At 41.1% G+C, this 21118-nt stretch overlaps 1 non-coding gene and 1 pseudogene across 1 annotated transcript; one reads left to right on the plus strand and one right to left on the minus strand.

Moving 5' to 3' along the window:
* Window positions 1-508: 508 nt before the first annotated feature.
* Window positions 509-627, minus strand: LOC123503879. Its single transcript, XR_006674636.1, has one exon. It is a non-coding gene; the product is annotated as a 5S ribosomal RNA (ribosomal RNA).
* Window positions 628-17040: 16413 nt separating this feature from the next.
* Window positions 17041-17158, plus strand: LOC123503880 (annotated as a pseudogene).
* Window positions 17159-21118: the final 3960 nt, after the last annotated feature.

Consider the following 21118-nt stretch of genomic DNA (forward strand, 5'->3'; position numbering starts at 1 on the left):
TCACGGTTAGTCTGACGGCTTGCGTCTTTCCTCCTCCCACAGCCGCTGCAGTGACTTTCTAGGTTTTTTTTTTTTTTTCTTCTTCTTCAGACTTCAATGGTTAATGTCCAAGCTCGACAGAGCACAGCACACGTCCGTGCAGGTGGTCATTCTTATTCCCCGGCACCAAGCTAGGCTAGCGGTTCGATGCAATTTCTCTATAGGAGAAAAAAAATGTCAGTTCGAGTCCTCTCCTATTCATGTGTGTTTAGAATACACAGTTTTGTCTGGTAATTCAGGCACGAGGTAGTACAAGAATAAATGGATGAATTAACAAAGAATAAAATAAGCAGGTAAAACAATATAAGAATAGACAAATCAAACCTTCTTCTTCTTCTTCTTCTTCTTCTTCTTATTATTATTATTATTATTATTATTATTATTATTATTATTATTATTATTATAAAATAATAATAATAATAATAATTAAATAATAAATAAATAAATAGATAAATAAAAAATAATGGAATGCCAACAACATCTGGTGTTCCCAGGCGGTCACCCATCCAAGTACTAACCGGACCCAACGTTGCTTAACTTCGCTGATCGGACGAGAAGCGGTGTGTTCAACGTGGTGTGGTCGTTGGCACTCGATGTGAGATTTTAGGCCCCTTTAAATTCTTCCTGGCTTGCCCTACTATACTCCGTATACCCTGTGAATCAAGTCCTTTCTAGGTGTTTCTTGGTTTAATATCGTTTCCCTATTGGATTAATCTCTCTCTCTCTCTCTCTCTGTCTGTCTGTCTGTCTGTCTCTCTGTCTGTCTCTCTCTCTGTCTTCTTCTTCTTCTTCTTCTTCTTCTTCTTATTATTATTATTATTATTATTATTATTATTATTATTATTCTGACACAGACTCAGTCTGCCTCCCTCTGTGGCTGGCTGGCTGGTTGGCTTGTTGCTCGCTGCATGCATGCCGCTGGCTGGAAAATCTGGCACCTCCTCCGACTCGATATTATTTGGTTTTACGCCGTTTTCTTGCTTGCCTCTCGGTTGTACGTCTCGGATGCGTGGTCCGAGGGTCAACGACGAGACGGAGACCGTGTTCGTATGACCCAGCGATGTTGGATCAAGTGGGAAAAACAGGAAATATTGTTACCCTACTACAACCGGGAAGGCACCAGCTCCATATATATATTACCGCGAGGCAAAAATGCGAGTCACACTCGTGAGCGAGACGTCGTATCACTACTACTACTACTACTACTCGCAGCAGCGCCTCATCATCTGTCACCATGACTGGCCGCGGCAAGGAGGCAAGGGACTTGGAAAGGGAGGAGCCAAGCGTCACCGTAAGGTTTTGCGTGACAACATCCAGGGCATCACCAAGCCCGCTATCCGTCGGTTGGCTCGCCGAGGCGGCGTCAAGCGCATCTCCGGTCTCATCTACGAGGAGACTCGTGGGTGCTAAAGGTGTTCCTCGAGAACGTCATCAGGGATGCCGTCACCTACACCGAGCACGCCAAGCGCAAGACCGTCACTGCCATGGACGTCGTCTACGCCCTCAAGCGTCAGGGACGTACCCTCTACGGATTTGGCGGTTAAATCTGGTGTCTCGAATTTGGTGTCAACAACAGCAACTGCAAAAACACCATAAGAAAAGAGTCAACATATCCCGGACCTTTTATAGGTCCACACAAATGAAGAGAAGGAAAAAGTTATAGACTAACACTACTAGGACTATGGTTGTTCCAAGTAAAAGTGTTGTCCCTACTCTTTACGTCATTATTACAATTTGTGTGTGTGTGTTTTTTTTTTTTTTTTTCCTTTTCTTTCTTTTTTTCTTTTCCCTTCTTTCTATTTGTTTTCCTCTTTGTTTTATCACTCAAAGGTAAATCAAATGAAAGAGAAAGGATTATCAACTAAGTGATGTGAGGTCAGACACCAACCGCTGCTACAGGTGCTGTTTGTTTGTTTGTTTGTTTGTTAAGCTTCCGCCCATTAGTGGCGCAGGCAATTTTATTTCTTTATAGTGGTACCCATACAAGGAGGAGGGTCCATATCAACACCGAAGCGCATCATCATCATCATCATCTTTAGTGTAGCCACCTAGATAGAACCTGGGTACCGCGGTGACAGGTAGGTAGGTACCTTTCATTAAATCCCCCTCGCCGACTGACATACCTTCAAAACGGTGTGTGGTGTGATTCTTTCGAGCCGACGCGTGAACGTCTGTCTGTCTGCCCGATCCCACGTCCACCACCTTATCCACTATGGTCTGACCGCTTACTTGTATGGAGATCTTTTTTTTTTTTTTTTTTTTTGTTCCTGCCGGGAATTTTCCGGCCTGCAGCGCTGTCACACTTGTACGTACCAATACGCACCTTAAAGAACAAAAAAAAAAAAAAAAAAAAGTTGGAGAGTTTCTGTTTATCTTTAAATATATTTTGCATTGTTTTTGCAAACAAACACAGCAATACTTGACATCGTTTGATCCGCGCGCCCTCCCCTCTCGGGGATGACCGCCGAGTGAGATCACAGGTCAAAGTGAAAGCGTTAATCCATGGGTCACTCACTCCTCCCTGTCCCTACCTACCACCTACCAGCCAGGAGGGAAGCAAGAGAGGGGACACTTGCACGCACCAATACGCACCTTAAGTCAGGTAGGTACTTAATACTTGGTAATTGAACAGTGTTGTATTATACATTGTGATGCTCTAAAAGAAAATGAAAAAGGAAAGAAAAAAATAAAAAAAAGGCAAATATTTTGCATTGTTTTTTTTTTGCAAACACAGCAATACTTGTCACAACGTTTAATCCGCATCTATTGGATGACTGCCGAGTGAGATTACAGGTCAAAGTGACCGACCGCGTTAATTGATACCTGTCACGCTTGCTACCTACCAGCCAGGAGGGAAGCAAGAGAGCAGGACAGAGGGGCGTGTGAAGGAAGCAAGATCCTCATCGACACACGGGCTCTAATCCCATAATTTCCTCAGCGCAAGAACAAAAAAATAAAGATAAAAAAACTTCTACCATTAGCATTTCTATCATTCATTATCAAAAAAATATATACCATCATTATTATTAATATCATTGTTAACAATATATTCTATTCTATTCTTTAGATGTGTCAATGTGTGGCTCCGAAGAGGAGCCGGATATATATACTTGTTGGTGATGATATTGAGGAGGAGAGGGATTTACTTCTTCTCGGTCTTCTTGGGAAGGAGCACAGCCTGAATGTTTGGCAGCACGCCACCCTGTGCAATGGTGACCCCGGAGAGGAGCTTGTTAAGTTCCTCGTCGTTCCGGATGGCCAGCTGCAGGTGACGTGGGATGATGCGAGTCTTCTTGTTGTCGCGGGCGGCGTTGCCGGCAAGCTCGAGGACTTCGGCGGCCAGGTACTCCATGACCGCTGCAAGGTACACGGGGGCGCCAGCCCCCACTCGCTCGGCGTAGTTGCCCTTCCTCAGGAGGCGATGAATCCTGCCGACCGGGAACTGGAGTCCAGCACGGCTGGAACGGGACTTTGACTTTCCCTTCACCTTTCCTCCTTTGCCGCGTCCGGACATGGCGAGTAGTGGTAGTAGGTGGGATTAACAAGTAGTAGTGGTATTATTAGCAAGTAACACTCCGTCAGCTGCGGGAGCGAGTCGGTGTGTTGTGCGTTATCTGTTCTTCGAATCGGATCAGTGTGTTGATAGACTCAAGAGAAGAGAAGAATATAGAGAGTAGAAGATAAAGTATGGTTGAGAGTATGAAGGAAGTGGAAGAGTGAAAGATGACGGAATAGCTGTCGTATAAAGTGCTTTATTTGTTATTGGTATATATATATATATATATATATATATATATATATATATATATATATATATATATATATATATATATATATATATATATATATATATATATATATATATATATATATATATATATATATATATATTATTTTTATTTATTTATTTATTTTAATTGTTTATTTATTTATGTACTGGTTCAATTGCTTATTATTTTTTGTTATTTGTTTATTATTTATTTGTTTTACTTTGAATATATGTGTATATTGTTACGTTCACCGGTTAAACTGGTAAGATTGGCATCGGAGAGCCGGTGAACAATAACAATAAAAAAAAAACACTGCAGGTTCAACTGGTGAGGAAATGCAAAAGGGTGTCACTTTAAAAAGCTATTTTAATAACCCATAATGAAATTGACACATATATAACAAGAAACATGAAACACAGATATATAACATGAAACACAGTAAAATGACATACACATATACATAAAACACAGTAAAGTTATAAATACAACAATAAAGAACCCAACTTAATACCTAACAATAATCCTAATCCTATATAGAGGCAATGTGGAAAACACGGACGAGGGGAAGTGATACTCATGCGGTGTCGCAGTGGTGAAATGCTGGGTGATGGTTGATCCCACTGTAGACCCAAGAGGCGTTGTGTTCACTGGTTGAGGCTTGGATCTCAACTTCCAATCCAGAAAGCCGAGAGCTGGCTCAACACTTTCGGTTGAGTCGAAAGGGGCCGCGTGAATCCAACTTCGGGACGGTAGCGGGGCTTCATGAAACGGTGACGTGGAGGGTTCACGAGACGGTGGCGTGGAAGGTTCACGAGACGGTGACGTGGAAGGGGAGGCGGAGAGGTGGCGAACGAGGTAACAAGCGGAGGAGGTGATGGTATAATGCATGTTACGGGCGGGCCGTAACATTTCCTCTCCCCTAAGACCTCCGTAATGGGCTCATGAAGGAAGTGAGACGGGAGATCTTGATAAGGCGTCGGCGATGATGTTGTCCACCCCCTTGATATGGTGGACTTCCAGGTTGAAAGGTTGAGTTAACAAGACCCACCTAAGTATGCGTTGGTTTCGGTTCCTCATGGCGTACAGGAAGGCCATAGGATTGTGGTCGGTGAAGACCTTCGTGATGTGAGGACCAGGATGAAGATAGCACTCAAAACCTTGGAACGCCAGCACGAGTGCCAGAGCCTCCTTCTCGATGGAGGAGTAGTTGAGTTGATGGTGTTTCAGTTTCGCGGAATGATAGGCGATGGGATGGAGGATGCCGCTTGTGGGGTCCGGTTGTAGTAGGACAGCACCCACTCCAACTCCACTCGCGTCCACTTGTAGATGGAAGGGTCGGGAGTGATCCGGCGTCCAGACCACTGGTTCCGAGGAGAGAAACGCCTTGAGGTGTTGGAAGGCTTGGTCACAGGTCGGGGTCCAGTGGAAGGGCACGGAAGTGCTGAGAAGGTCTGTCAGGGGGGCGGCCAGGGTGGAGAAGTTCTTACAGAAGCGTCTGTAAAACCCAGCCATCCCCAAGAACCTCATGAGAGCTTTCCTGGTGGTAGGAACAGGGAAGCCAAGAATGGCCTCCACGTTAGCTCTCTTGGGGTGAACCTTGCCGTTCCCCACCACATGTCCCAGGTAGACCACCGTAGACTTCCCGAAGGTGGACTTGGCTAGGTTGATTGTAAGCCCGGCTTCCTGCAACCGACCCATCAGCCTCCGAAGACGGGTCAGATGTGTCGCCCAGTCGTCCGCAGTCACCACCAGGTCGTCCAGATATGCAGATGTTCCCTCCAAGTCCTGAGTGATGTAATTTATAGCCCTCTGGAAGGTGGCGGGAGCATTAGACAAGCCAAAGGGCATCAATTTGTATTGGTATAGTCCGAAGGGGGTGATGAAGGCGGATATTATTTTGGCCTCGTCCGAGAGGGGAATCTGGTAGTAACCTTTAAGCAAGTCTATAGTGGTTACAAATTTAGCTACTCCTATACTATTTATAAGGTCCTCTATCAAGGGCAATGGGTAGGAGTCTGGCACCGTAACTTTATTTAATTTCCTGTAGTCGGTGCAAAATCGACTACTACCATCTGGCTTAGATGTTAACAGACAGAGAGAAGCCCAGGGAGATATACTAGGTTCTGCAAGGTGATGACAGTGCAGATAGTCTACCTCTTTTTCATCAAGTCTCTTTTAATGGGTGAAATGCGATAGGCTGGTTGTCTTATAGGTTTGATGTCATTAGATATTAATGTTATGTCATGTTGGATAGTATTACAAACTCCTGGAAGGTCACCTGTGATTTCAGAAAAGTCTAGCAATAACTTCTTAAGATCAGACTGTTGTGAAGGTATTAAGGAAAGAAACACCTCATCAAGGTTGGACATGATTTGGCTGTTTGAGGGGCGTCCTTTAGGTGACGAGAAGAGGCATTCGATGTCGGACTCTTCCTCGTGGGGCACAGGACCAGACTCCTTCCCTACCAGACATACAGGTACAGTGCAAGACAAGTCGTCCTCTGGTTCTCTGGAGTGGTAAGGTTTCATTAGATTAATATGAACTAGTTGGGAATCCTTACGACGGTCAGGAGTGTGAACCACATAATTTAATGGACTTAGTTTTTGAGCCACAACATAAGGTCCCATGAACTTACTGTGAAGAGCATTGCCTGGAGTGGGGAGAAAAAGTAAAACCTTGTCTCCTGGTTTGAAACTTCTCATGACAGATTTGGGAAGATAATTCTGTTGCATTTTAGTTTGAGATTTGAGGAAGTTTGATTTAACAAAAGATCTGACTTCACTGATTTTATTCTTAAGGATACTGATGTAGTCAGACACACTGGGGCTTGAAGGAGTATTTTGAGTAAACCATTGATCCTTTAATATTTTGAGAGGCCCCCTGATCTGTCTACCATAGATTAATTCAAAAGGGGAGTAACCTAAAGAATCTTGAGGAGATTTTCTTAAAGCGAAGAGAAGAAAAGAAATACTTTCATCCCATTCTCCTTGATGATCCAAGCAATACTTCTTCATCATGGATTATAATATTTGGTGAAACCGCTCCAGACAGCCTTGGGATTGGGGGTGGTAAGCCGAGGAAGTAACATGGTCGATGTTTAGCTCCTACCGAGGTGAAAAAATGTATTAGATGTTTTACAATGGTCTTTGATGTGATGTTCTTAAGAGGGAATGCTTCAGGGTACCTGGTAGTGGGATCCATGAGGGTTAACAAATACTGATTCCCTCGTTTGGTTTTGGGTAAGGGCCCTACGCAGTCTAGAATGATCTTTTCGAAGGGCTCCGTCTGAACTGGATTAGGCGTCAGAGGAGCTGGCACAAGGCGTTCGTTAGGCTTACCCACAATTTGACATATATGACATGTTTTTACATAGTGTGACACAACCTTTTTCATTCCTGGCCAAACAAAATGTTGAAGAGCCTTCTTGTAGGTTTTTTTGGATGCCTAGATGACATGACAATCCATCATGAGCTAGTTCTATAATGGCTGGTCTTACAGACAAGGGGATGACAACTTGATGTGTTTCTGACCAGGTGTCTAGTTGTTTCAGTTCAGGAGGTCTGTAGGCACGCATCAGGACTCCTTCCTGATAATAAAAACAAGGCAATTTAGACATATCCTTTGTCTCACTGGCAACATGCCTGATCTCAGCCAAAGTGAGATCCTGTTCCTGAGCATTAATCAAATTATCCTTTGAAATGATGTTATTATACAAGTTGTCAGTAGAGGCAATCATTGGTGGAGGAGGTGATGAAAAGGCAGAGGATTTGGACTGAGACCTGGTGACCGCACACACTGGGAAGAAGTGAGGGGATGTTTCGTCCAGGGTCTTGGTGGGACTCTCTGTTAAGGGTGAATCAAGAACAATTAAGTTTGGAACAGCCAAGTTACCCGCAAGACCATTACCCAGTACAAGATGTACCCCCAGTACTGGCAGTTCACCAGGTTTTATGGCTACCTCAACCTCTCCTGAAATGAACGGGCACTGTAAGCTAATATTAGCCAAGGGATAGGAGAGCTGTGATTCGAGACCTGTAAGGATCACCTTCTCCCCAGTGAAAGCCTGTTTGATGTTAGGGATGACATCTTCCCTTAAGATGGATTGGGCAGCACTTGTATCACGCAGAACCTTGATATTTATTGCCTTGTCTTTACCATCAGTCAGGGACACTTTACCTTGATACATGTACGAGTCATAAAGTTCTAGAGGAGAGTTGACAGGGTTAGCTAGGGCCACTGGTTTCTTGTTCTCAAATGTGTTAGGTCTAGGGGACACACAAGAAAATTGACGTTGAGAACCCTTGCAATTTGGGTGTCTACATTTCTGGATTGTGTGGCCTGGCTTCTTACAGTATGTACACCAGAGGGAATTATATGCATTTGGCTAGAATCCGGTTGGCTTACCACCCGCGCCCCCAAAACCTTCCCCAAAGGAGGACCTAACATTAGACAGTGAACCACGACCTCTACTACCCAGGGATCCCATCAACAAAGCAAACACATCAGCCACTTTAGCGGCAGACATAAGATCACTCTCTCCCCGTTCTTCCACATGCCTCAGAATATTAAAGGGTAACTTGTTCTTCCATTCTTCCAGGACCATTAGATTGAGCAACTCCTAAAAGGTGGTAATGTTAAGGGCGGCTAACCATTTCTTAAATTGTCTTAGTTTCTCACTAGCGAATTCAACATAGGTGTGAGAGTCTGGTTTTACATACTTTCGGAACTGTTGTCGGTATCCATCAGAAGTGATAGAGTAGGCGTCTAGAATATTACCTTTGATCTCTTCATATTCTACCTCATCACTAAGGCCGTTGTATACCCTATAAGCTATTCCTACTAGATTAGGGACAAGGAGAGACACCCACTGATCCTTGGGCCATTTATTCCTATTAACAATGCTCTCAAAAGCGCGAAATGACCCGTCAACATCAGATTCATCAAAAGGGGGAACTAGCGGAGCAGCTGTAGCAGGATTAAAGCTTGCTAACTGTTTCTTTATATCTATTTCTTCCCTTCTAAACTTAGCATCATTTCGTAGAGCTAACTCCTGAATTTCTAACTTTTTCTCCTGCCTTCTAAGTTGTAATTGAAATTCTCTCTCTTCTTTTTTTTTTTTTCCGTAGTTCTCTCTCTTCTTTTTCTGCCTGTAGTTGCATTTGTTTTTCATGCATCCGGTATTCTAGTTTAAGCTTCTTAATTTCCCATTGACTTCTCCTACTCTTATCCTGTTCTTCCTGGGGACTGTGTATTATAGTCCTCGTAGAGGCTGACATGGGAGTTAACTCTTCTATGGCATTTCCTAGCAATTGACCTTCTTGCACTAGATGTTCAACAACTACATTCTTAATGACCTCTTTAGTCATCTGAGACGTGATGGGAACATGAAAATGTTTAGCGATGGTCTTCCATTGGTCCTTCTATATATTAGCATCTTTAAGTTGTTCCAGAGAAGGGTCAGCACAAAAATCTTCAACGTTAAACTGAGCGGAAGCCATATTAAATAGAAGTTAAACCACAACAAAAAAAAAATGATAAGCGAATTACTTAAATGAGGAACTTGGCAGAGTGATAATAAAGGCAACCTTGGAAATTACCTAGATTATACTTAAGCAAACACGTATGAGTACAATCACTAATGAGGGGTAAACTAGAGAGTTACGGCATTAAACCAGAGTGCCAGACTCTGTCGAAAGCTTTAGAGACGGCCCTTAAGATTATCTGACACTGTCCACAGTCCGCCTTGTTTTGTGCATTTTTTTCTGTAATTATGGCAAGTGCATGTGTAGTCCCTCTACCCTCTCTAAACCCAAATTGATTGTCGTTATAGTTGTTGTTCAGTTCTAAATATAGCCTTAATATCTTATTAATTAATCTTTTCAATATTTTCCCAGGAACCTCAAATAATGATATAGGTCTATAATTATCGGGCTTGAATGGTGTTTTATCTTGTTTCGGAATTAATATCATAACTGCGTTTTTCCATTTTTTGGGAAGTATCCTGCTAACATTGTGTTGTTGAATATGGTAGTTAGTCTATTAAGGGCAGCGTCAGATAATTCCTTTAATATGGTTTTATTAATTTCACTCACTCCTGGACATGTCTTTTTTTATATTTTTAATTATTTGTTTCACTTCTTGTACTGTTAATTTATCATCTATGTAGTGTGTACCTAGGCGTAATATGTCAGTGTTTCTGTAAGGTTTTATTCTGTGTAAGTTATTTTGTAGATAATTGCGAACATCGTTATTGTTTCCATCATCTTTGTGTTCATCGGAAAATATTTCCACCCAGTGTCTTCGGTGTAGTTCTTCTTTCCCTTTCGTGGTATATATTTTGATGTTATTTTGATTTAGCAGGTAGTGTGGATCTGGTGTGCTACTACCGGTTATTATCTTGATTTTCCTCCAGAATTCCTCTGGGTTTTTGTAGGTGCTGGTAACCCTATGCATTGAGTTATTCCAGGTTCTATTGATGTCTTCTATTAATCTGACTGATAAGATGTTTTATAAGTATTTGTATGTTCTATACAGGTGAATGTTCCAGCCGTGTACTGTAGAATGTTGTTTTATTGCATTAAATCTAACAATTACTTGTTTGATCTCTTCACTATGTTGTGGTGTTGGTAGCTGACGGTAACTTGTATTTGGTATGTATCTTTTCATTGCTATATCTATTTTGCTATGCCAGTTATCGATTGCTGAGTCTATTTATGTTATATCTTTACTATTTAGGCTATCATTGTCCATACTGGTTTCTATAAATTGTTTGAAGCTTTCCCAGTATCCCTGGGTCATATTTAGTCTGAAGGGAGCTGGAATCAATATTGGTGAGGCTGTGATGGTTGCAATGATTGGGATATGATCACTGGTAGTTAGTGGGCCGGGAGTAAAGTGTATATTGTGATAAGGTTTGTAATTAGAAAATATGATATCTGGTGTTGTCCCTCTGCCTTGAATATAAAACGTAGGAAAGTTGGGGCCTAGGTGTTGTATTGTTCTGTTGTGTATGAGAGTGTGAATTTGTCTTCCTTTGGTGCTTTAATGTTGGTATCCAAAGCAAGGATGGTTTGCATTCAAATCAGCAAACATATACACTGGAGTTTGTCTCCTGAAGAGCTTGACAAAATCTGGGATGGGAATGTATGTTCTTGCGGGTGGCTGGTAAAGTGTTGCTAGAATTATATTTCCCGAACTTGTTTCTATTTCTATTGCTAGTAAATCTGAGAGGAAATCGTCCAGGATCTTGTATTTTTGTTGTTTTTTTAACTGCGATAGCAGTGCCATCAGCTTGATTGTTTAGGTTATTTTTTTTTAATACGTTGTAATATAGAATTTTCATTGATCGGCTCTAAGGAATGCAATGACTGTTTATTTGAATTATGTCTGGATCTATTGTTCTGTATGTATTTGTAAGGGTGATCCTTCTGTTATGCCAGTGTTGTACATTGTGGTGTATTAATTTTATCTTGTATGCTGTCATTATGAGTGAATGAAAGGTATTGTTTACTTTGAGTGTTTTCGTGGGCGTCTTTGATCTTTGGGAGGTGGTGTTTTTTCTAGGGTGTGGCCTGATCTTATTTTCCTGAAAGCACTGTCTTCTACTGTGCACCAGCATGAGCTGTCTAACTTAATGTCATTTGTTTTTATTAGATTTATGGTTCAGATGGTCCCTTAAACGATGATGTCTTGGCAAGAATGCCAGTTAAATCTGACATTGAACGACGTATTAGACGAACACGCCAAAAGAGGAGAACATCCAACCACCTCCTCAGTCTCGAAACTTTGAGATACCTAATGATTATGCAGACATTGTCATGACTGGGACCAGCTCAAAATAAAAATGGCTTTGCATAAGCGCGTGGTTTAAGCTGGTGCAGGGAGGATGCTAACATAAACGAGTTACACCTGTAATGAAAGGGTTACACAACGGAGCACAGTACCATCGGCCTTCGAAAAAGGGTTAAATTGTATTACACGGTCACTGGCTGAAATAGTACAAATTCAGTACAAATCCTAGGATTATTTCTTGCTTTAATTAAGTACAAACCTAGGGTTATTTCTTGTTTTAATTCAGTACAAAGCCTAGGCTTAATTCTTGTTTTAATTCAATACAAAGCCTAGGATTATTTTTTGCTTTAATTCAGTACAAAGCCTAGGGTTATTTTTTGCTTTAATTCAGTACAAAGCCTAGGGTTATTTCTTGTTTTAATTCAATGCAAAACCTAGGATAATTTGTTGTTTTAATTCAGTATGCGTGGTTTAAGCTGGTGCAGGGAGGATGCTAACATAAACGAGTTACACCTGTAATGAAAGGGTTACACAACGGAGTACAGTACCATCGGCCTTCGAAAAAGGGTTAAATTGTATTACACGGTCACTGGCTGAAATAGTACTGGTTCAAGTACTACTGGTTCAGTTTGCACTGGTTCAAGTTGCACTGGTTCAGATGACCACTGGTTCAGATGGTCACTGGTTGAATTAGTACTGGTTCAAGTAGTAGTACTGGTTCAGTTTGCACTGGTTCAAGTAGCACTGGTTCAGATGACCACTGGTTCAGATGGTCACTGGTTGAAATAGTACTGGTTCAAGTAGTACTGGTTCAGTTTACACTGGTTCAGATGGTTACTGGTTCAAATGACCACTGGTTCAAATGACCACTGGTTCACTTGACTACTGGTTCAGTTGACCACTTGTTCAGTTGACCACTGGTTCAGATGACCACTGGTTCAGATGGTCACTGGTTGAAATAGTACTGGTTCAAGTAGTACTGGTTCAGTTTGCACTGGTTCAAGTTGCACTGGTTCGGATGGTCGCTGGTTCAAATGGTTACTGGTTCAGTTGACCACTGGTTCAGTAGACCACTGGTTCAGTTGTCTACTGGTTCAGTTGTCTACTGGTTCAGTTGGCACTGGTGCATGTGGTACTGGTGCAAGTGGCACTGGTTCAGTTGACATGGAACCGGTTCCAGCACATTCTGAATAAATCTTTAGGTCTTTTATTTCTGGGCATGAATTGGTGAAGTGATCTTTTATAGCATAGCATTTGGAGCAAGTCTGCACATGGTAAAACTTTTCTTGCCGTATTTGGTAATTAGGAACGCTCATTTGAAACATCCGCAGTCCTAAGTCACATGCTTTATGAGCCATAAGGGTTTGCCCGAATGTAAGTTTCAGAGTCTTAGAGTTTGGAAACTTAAATATGCTGGTGATATTATTCTCAAGCCATGTGTTGTGATGTTGGAGCTCCTCAGCAATTTCCTCTTCTGCATTGTTTTATATGTGTGTATGTCTACATTGAAAATTAATACTGATCTCTTGGCTCTGAGTTCAGGTGGGAGTTGTGGAGAATATTCTTTGTCAGTCAGGTCCGTAATGTTCTGCGTTTGGAAAATCCTATCTTGGTCATCATCGTTGGAGGCTATTATCACTTATCCATCGTTCACTGGGATGAGCTTGGTGATGTAGATTTCATTCCTGGAGAGGATTGCTAGTAGATCCGCTTTTCTTCTTGGGTCTTTTGAATCTCTTGCCTTTATTTTAACCCTTGGCATGATTCCTAGTCATGAGTGACAACGTAAGTATATGGAACACGTTAAGATTCCTTGATACGCGAATTGACCTACAATCACCCCCAAAAAACAATCATCTCCCCAACGGGGGTCGCAGTGGCAGGGATGATTACCCCTACTGGGTCTTTCTTCTCCTGTCAAGTTGTTGTTTCCAGCATGTACACCATAGGGAAGTTTATTTGTGTTAAGTCTGTTTATTTATTACAGTAAGAGAAGGGATGTGTTATGCCTCTAGCCCTCGTTTTCGGTACACCGTCTCTTCTGAGAGACCCCCTCAAGGCTCTGCCGTACGGGGTTCAGGGCACTCTGCGGCAGAAGAAATGTTAAGAAAAGTAGAAGGAAAAAACCCGCAAATGCGCAGGAGTGTACCACCCTACAAAACCTCCAGCAGCTCAGAACAAGAGCCGTGGGGAGGCCAGGTAAGTTAGCACTCTCAAGAGCAGAAGAAGTCCATAAAATTCTGTCATTAGGCTGGAAGTCATATTGCACACTTGTAAGTAGGCCTGAGCGGGCACTCAACCATACAGGGAGCAGCCCCGGTACACAGGCACCAGCTTTCTCTATCTGACACCAGCCAGAAACAAAGTCCAGATTGACCACGAAAGACAGAGTCCAGTTTCCTCTCTAGAGACGAGGTCCAGAGTCCTTGTCTGCGACTAAGTCCAGAGACGTCCTGTCTGAGACAGATTCCAGCAAAGCTTGCTGATACAACCAAAGGAAGAAAACAACATAAAAGACAGAACTCCCTCTAAATTAAATACACAACCTAATTTACTCATTCATCAAAATACAAAATTATATAACTTACCTTATAAATTCCAGCGGAGAAGCAAACGACGGCTCGGCAATTCTAGTAAAGGAACACCTGAAACACAGAGTTAAAGAAAATTACGATACCGATGTAATACTAGCCACAATTGAAACTACAACAGGCCCAATAAACATAGCAACCACCTATCTACCTCCAAGAAGACCTTTCCTACCTATCATAGATTTTCACAATATAGCATCACAAACATTTCCAACATATATAATAGGAAATTTAAATGCTCACCACCCAACAATCTATAAGAAAAAAAGCAACAGTGTCGGCAGATCTATAAAAATGCTCAGTGATTTTAATAAACTCACACATTTAGGTCCAGACTTCCCAACATTCTTAACTCATAACGCAACATCATCACCAGACATAATATTTGCCAATAACAAAACATACCATAACATCAACATAACACAAGGACCAACAACGCCATCAGATCACCTACCAATACTAATAAATATAACATCCCACCCCATACGAACACCAACACCACCCACATATATAATGGAAAAAAACTAATTGGGATGAATTCAAGAATAAAACAATAAATACAACAAAAGACATTAACACCAACCCATACATGTCACAACACACACTAGGCACATGAATAAAACAGTGGCTAGATGGAATAACAACAGCAATGCAACAAAATATACCATTATCCACACACAAAACTCTGGTTAATCCAGTATATAATAAAAAAGTCAAAGAATTACAATGGTGGGCAAACAGATTGCTAAATAACAGCCTCAGAAATGGCTGGACCTATACAACATACACCACCTACAAAACCATAAAACAAAATATAATAACAAAATAAAAGTAACTGGGAAAAAAAAATAAAAACACTAAATAAATTGTATGCAGACCCACAAAAAATCTGGCAGAATATAAAAATACTAAAAGGCAACCAAACCAATACTAATTCACATCTAGTAGTAAACAATAAGAAAATACACAAATGTTTTTAGAATAAACTCCATGGAAAACCTACAATATGATGCAGACACGGAAATCAGAGTCAATATCTACCTAGAAGATAAAGTCCAAACACTACCTAATATACAAGGAAACCCAAATAGTTTATCCAATGACACTTACTACACAACACTGATCACAACACAAGAAATAAAACAAACAATAAAACAATTAAAAAAACAACACACCTGGGGAAACAAAAATAAATAAAGTAATATTACAAAACTTACCAGACAACGTGTTCGAAATACTTACACAATTATTCAACATAGCTCTCTCAATGGGACACTTTCCACAACCATTCAAACACGCCAGAATCATACTCTTCCCAAAACAGAACAAACCATCAACTGATCCAATTAACTATCGCCCAATTTCACTTAAGGAAGTACCCGGAAAAATCTTCGAAAGAATAATTAACAAAAGAACAAGAACTTTCTTAGACGCCAATAAAATCCTACCAGACTCCCAACATGGTTTCAGATCAGGAAGATCAATTGACACAGCAATAACAACAACAATACAAGTAATCTCAAAAGCAATCTCAGTCAATAAACTCTGTTGTATTGCACTAAGGGACGTATCAAAAGCTTTTGATAAAGTATGGCAAAACGGATTAAAGTTCAAATTAAGTCAATTAAAACTACCCAACATCCTTCACAAAATTCTATGCAGCTTTCTAGACAATCGCTCTGCCTCAATATCAATAAAAATCTACACATGACCATCATTCCAAATTCACAGTGGGGTACCTCAAGGCAGTAGCATCTCATCCACACTCTATACCATCTACACCCACGACATTCCATCACCACTCACAGAAAGTTTTCTTATGGTGCTTTTGCAGTTGCTGTTGTTGACACCAAATTCCAGACACCAGATTTAACCGCCAAATCCGTAGAGGGTACGTCCCTGACGCTTGAGGGCGTAGACGACGTCCATGGCAGTGACGGTCTTGCGCTTGGCGTGCTCGGTGTAGGTGACGGCATCCCTGATGACGTTCTCGAGGAACACCTTTAGCACCCCACGAGTCTCCTCGTAGATGAGACCGGAGATGCGCTTGACGCCGCCTCGGCGAGCCAACCGACGGATAGCGGGCTTGGTGATGCCCTGGATGTTGTCACGCAAAACCTTACGGTGACGCTTGGCTCCTCCCTTTCCAAGTCCCTTGCCTCCTTGCCGCGGCCAGTCATGGTGACAGATGATGAGGCGCTGCTGTAGTAGTAGTAGTAGTAGTGATACGATGTCTCGCTCACGAGTGTGACTCGCATTTTTGCCTCGCGGTAATATATATATGGAGCAGGTGCCTTCCCGGTTGTAGTAGGGTAACAATATTTCCTGTTTTTCCCACTTGATCCAACATCGCTGGGTCATACGAACACGGTCTCCGTCTCGTCGTTGACCCTCGGACCACGCATCCGAGACGTACAACCGAGAGGCAAGCAAGAAAACGGCGTAAAACCAAATAATATCGAGTCGGAGGAGGTGCCAGATTTTCCAGCCAGCGGCATGCATGCAGCGAGCAACAAGCCAACCAGCCAGCCAGCCACAGAGGGAGGCAGACTGAGTCTGTGTCAGAATAATAATAATAATAATAATAATAATAATAATAATAAGAAGAAGAAGAAGAAGAAGAAGAAGAAGAAGAAGAAGAAGAAGAAGAATGAGAGAGACAGACAGACAGACAGACAGACAGACAGACAGACAGACAGACAGACAGACAGACTGACAGAGATTAATCCAATAGGGAAACGATATTAAACCAAGAAACACCTAGAAAGGACTTGATTCACAGGGTATACGGAGTATAGTAGGGCAAGCCAGGAAGAATTTAAAGGGGCCTAAAATCTCACATCGAGTGCCAACGACCACACCACGTTGAACACACCGCTTCTCGTCCGATCAGCGAAGTTAAGCAACGTTGGGTCCGGTTAGTACTTGGATGGGTGACCGCCTGGGAACACCAGACATATACATTGTGATGCTCTAAAGAGACAAGTTAGAGGAATTTGTGTATATTTCTAAATACATTTTGCATTGGTTTTGCAAACGCAAGAACAATGCTTGACAACGTTTCCTTGGAGCGTTATCACATCCTTCTGGGTGACCGAGTGAGGTCACAGGTCAAAGTGACCGTGTTAATTCATGGGTCAATTCTCTCCGCTGCCAGCCAGAATGAGAGAGAGAGATAAAGATATATATATATATATATATATATATATATATATATATATATATATATATATATATATATATATATATATATATATATATATATATATATATATATATATATATATATATATATATATATATATATATATATATATATATATATATATATATATATATATATATATATAGATAGATAGAGAGAGAGAGAGAGAGAGAGAGAGAGAGAGAGAGAGAGAGAGAGAGAGAGAGAGAGAGAGAGAGAGAGAGAGAGAGAGAGAGAGAGAGAGAGAGAGAGAGAGAGAGAGAGAGAGAGAGAGAGAGGAGAGAGAGAGAGAGAGAGAGAGAGAGAGAGAGAGAGAGAGAGAGAGAGAGAGAGAGAGAGAGAGAGAGAGAGAGAGAGAGAGAGAGAGAGAGAGAGAGAGAGAGAGAGAGAGAGAGAGAGAGAGAGAGAGAGAGAGAGAGAGAGAGAGAGAGAGAGAGAGAGAGAGAGAGAGAGAGAGAGAGAGAGAGAGAGAGAGAGAGAGAGAGAGAGAGAGAGAGAGAGAGAGAGAGAGAGAGAGAGAGAGAGAGAGAGAGAGAGAGAGAGAGAGAGAGAGAGAGAGAGAGAGAGAGAGAGAGAGAGAGAGAGAGAGAGAGAGAGAGAGAGAGAGAGAGAGAGAGAGAGAGAGAGAGAGAGAGAGAGAGAGAGAGAGAGAGAGAGAGAGAGGTGGTGTGTGGGGAACAAGGTTTTCATTGACACATAGGCTTTAATCCTTAATTTGCCAACAACGTCACAGGCCGGGAAATTCCTAAAAAATGCCAACGTCTAAGTGATCTTCAGACTATAATTTTTTGTTTAACAATTTGTCATGGCGGTGGGTATTGGGTCAATGAAATGATCGATTGCTAGCTTTACATCATCCATCCATCCTAATATGACCATAGAATCTAAAATAGTTGCTTTGCTGATGTCAGGTATATTTGAGAAATCATATTCTTTGTATGTAAAATATAATGTTTTTTTTGTTGATCGTAGTTGCTAAAGTGTGTATGTGTATATATTACGATTTTTATGCTATTTGTTGGTGGCCCTTGCATTTGAAATAATTTTATTGTGAAATTGTCAACTTTTTTATTCGGTAGGGGCTAATGTATGTAATGTTTATGCTAATTTATTGTAATTTATGGAAATTGTTTAAAAATTTATGCAAATTAGCCAAATACATTTTTTTTGGGGGGTCGAGGGGGCGGCGAGGGCACCCCCCCGCTAAATATTGAGCTGGGACGCGCGCGAAAATCACTCCATTTTATAATTTTGCGATTTATGCAAATATCCGGTAAATCATGTAAAAAAAAAAAAAAAATTCCTCGTCTAGAATTGTCGGTGGGATCCTTCTGTCCCTCTCTCCCTCTCTCTCCCTCCCTCTCTCTCTCTCTCTCTCTCTCTCTCTCTCTCTCTCTCTCTCTCTCTCTCTCTCTCTCTCTCTCTCTATTTTTGAAAGTGTGTGTGTGTGTGTGTGTGTGTGTGTGTGTGTGTGTGTGTGTGTGTGTGTGTGTGTTTTCTGATTTTCTTTTCTCTCTTTCCTTCCTCTTTTCTCTCCCTCTCACCTGCATCAATTTCTTTGAGTTAGTCATGACATGTCATTATGGTTGGGGGGGGGAGTTTTCTGTGGTTGTCGAAAACTCTTACGTCATTCCCGTCCAATCGTAAGGCAAGGTTGGGCCACGGCAAACCGTATATAAAGAAGTGCCAGCCTAAGCGCTGAACTATAGATAATTTTGACACAGACATACTGCAAATAACAATACAAACAAATACAGGGCCAATTGATATAGACACAACATACTTACCACCTCGAAGAGCTTACCTCCCGATAACCGACTTCCACCGACTCGCATCTAACACCGACCCCATGTACATCATTGGAGATCCTAATGCAAAACACCCAAGTATAGGGACACATACCACAAATGCGGTAGGGAAGGGACTTGAAATGTTATTCAATGCTAAAAAACTAATCCATCTCGGTCCAAATTTTCCTACATTTATAGGACACAATGCCCTAACAACACCAGACATTATTTTATCAAACACAAACACGTACCATAATCACACCATACAAGCGGGACCAACCACCATTTCAGACCATATATCAGTAATTATCACCCTCACCACACAACCAATCACGATTCCATCTCCAGCTAAACCTCACTATAAGTCCGCCAACTGGGAAAAGTTCAAGACACATGTCGATAATAACATACAGGATATAAACACCACACACCTAAAAAATGAAGAAATAGACACAAATATTAAGAATTGGTATGATACAGTATCCAAAGCTATTAAATTACACATACCTACAAGAACATTCTCAACAATATGCAAACCAATAACTAACACTGCAATAAAACAAATTCAGTGGAATCTCAAACAATACTTATAGGAAGCAGAAACTCTAGGCTGGCACTACACAAAGTTCGTTATATATAACACACTAAGGAGACATCTAATAGAGGAATGCAAATTATAACACACTAAAAACTGGGAAAACACTATCACGAACCTAGCACATGCCTATAAAAACCCAAAAAAATTATGGAACACACTACAAAAATCAAAATGCAACAAGCAAATCATTTCACCCTAAATAATACACTACAGCAAGAAAATATACGATAATGAAGATAAATAAGTAATATTTCGAAACATATGGAAAAATATTTTCTCAATTAACCCAGAAAAAAAATGCACTATTTGATCCAGTGAACGAAACAGAGGTTAACAGATATTTAACAGACAACCACAACAGAATCAACTCATACACAACATCTGATCTTAACAGACTAAACAACGATAGCTACATCACATCAAGAATAACATAGCAAGAAGTCATCAACACTATAAAATCACTCAAATACAACACACCTGGCCACATTAACATTAATAAAACAATTATTGCCAACCTACCAATGAGCGCCATAAAAATTCTCACGCAGATTTTTAACCACACATACACCGCTGGATACTTTCCACAACAATTTAAAGGAGCAATAATCAAACTAATTCCAAAACATAACAAATCTACAACCGAGCCATTGAACTATAGACCGATATCGCTACTGGAGGTACCAGGAAAAATTCTGGAAAAAATAAATAAAAGACTCAAAACACATCTAGAATATAATAACATATTATCACCCACACAACACGGGTTTAGATCCGGCAGAGGCACCGACACAGCGCTCGCAATAACATCGAAGGCAAAAGCACACTTCCTAGGAAAAAGAACAATGCTGCATTGTCCTAAGAGACGTATCAAAGGCTTTTGATAAAGTCTGGCAAAACGGTCTTAAGTACAAAATTAATAACACAGGAATGCCAGTAATACTCTCTAAAATTATATGCAACTTTTTGGACGATAGAAATGCCCGTATCTCCCTGCACAACTACACTGTAAATAGTTTCAACATAGCAAGCGGAGTACCACAAGGAAGCTCGATCTCACCTACCTTATACACACTGTATACTCACGATCTCCCGTCACCATCCTGGGGCAGTATTAACGTAGCTTACGCAGACGACATAACACAAATAATTTCACAACCTGGAAAATCTAGGAGAATGTTAGCAAAGAAAGTAGAGAGAGAATTATAAAAATAAATAACTACGAAAGAAAGTGGAGAATAAAAACAAACACTAATAAATTTACTATCATCCCGATATCTATTAAGAAAACACACCCAATAAGGATACATGAAACAATCATTCTTTACTCTAAGGAA

This window comes from Portunus trituberculatus, chromosome 14, assembly GCF_017591435.1.
Source record: "Portunus trituberculatus isolate SZX2019 chromosome 14, ASM1759143v1, whole genome shotgun sequence".
Lineage (NCBI taxonomy): Eukaryota > Metazoa > Arthropoda > Malacostraca > Decapoda > Portunidae > Portunus > Portunus trituberculatus.